Below are 847 nucleotides of genomic sequence, written 5' to 3'. Positions count from 1 at the left end.
GATTAGTACAGGGGACTGGTAGACCATGCGATCCTCAGCCTATATGACTGTGAGACCAGAAGAACTAGATGGTGCCTAGATACCACTGTCAGCCACTGGACGAGGAATCTATGTAGGAGATCCTGGATAGAGTGGGAGAACAATGTGAAACAAAATTCATTTAAAAAAAATAACAGATTTGCTGGTGTGATAGAGCCTGGTGGAACCCCTGAAGACTATGGCCCGTAGGATGACAAAGTACAGTCAGGACAGGAACCTGCTGTATCTGTGAGCTGGCCTGCAGGGGACCTGCAGCAGCACTTCAGCAATGAATTGGGTCAACAACATTCACTGGAATGTTGGTGAGCCGTAAAAGAGAGTGAAGATCTGACACATCCTGGAACATGGATGAACCTTGAAAACATGATGCTAAGTGAAAGAAACCAGACAGAAAAGGCCACCTATTGTGCGATTCCGTTCATAGGAAAATCCAGGAGAGACAAATGCAGACAGACAGACAGTAGGTTAGTGGTTGCCAGAAGCTCAGAGCAGGCGAAGACAGCTACTTACTGGGTTTCCGTTTGGGGTGGTGAAGAAGTTTGAGAGAGAGCTGATAACTGTGCAATATTGTGAATGTACTTAATATCACGAAATTGTGCATTTTAAGATAAGTTTATGTGTATTTTACAACACACACAATAAGAACCCATTTCCTGTTAACATGCCAGACACAAAGTAGGTACGTGGCAAAGACTAGGCCAGCATTTGGCTCTCGTGAAGAGCAGGGAGAATGTGGCCCAATGCCTGCCTTCTGGGGGCAGTGACCAGGTGCTGTTGGTTATAACTCATGGTGACCGTGTGTGTGTGT

This window comes from Orycteropus afer, unplaced genomic scaffold (genome assembly GCF_000298275.1).
Source record: "Orycteropus afer afer isolate SDZICR_OR568_19922 unplaced genomic scaffold, OryAfe1.0 scaffold00082, whole genome shotgun sequence".
Classification (NCBI taxonomy): Eukaryota; Metazoa; Chordata; class Mammalia; order Tubulidentata; family Orycteropodidae; genus Orycteropus; species Orycteropus afer.
The sequence above is the reverse complement of the archived record's forward strand: the minus strand, read 5'-3'. Positions refer to the sequence as shown.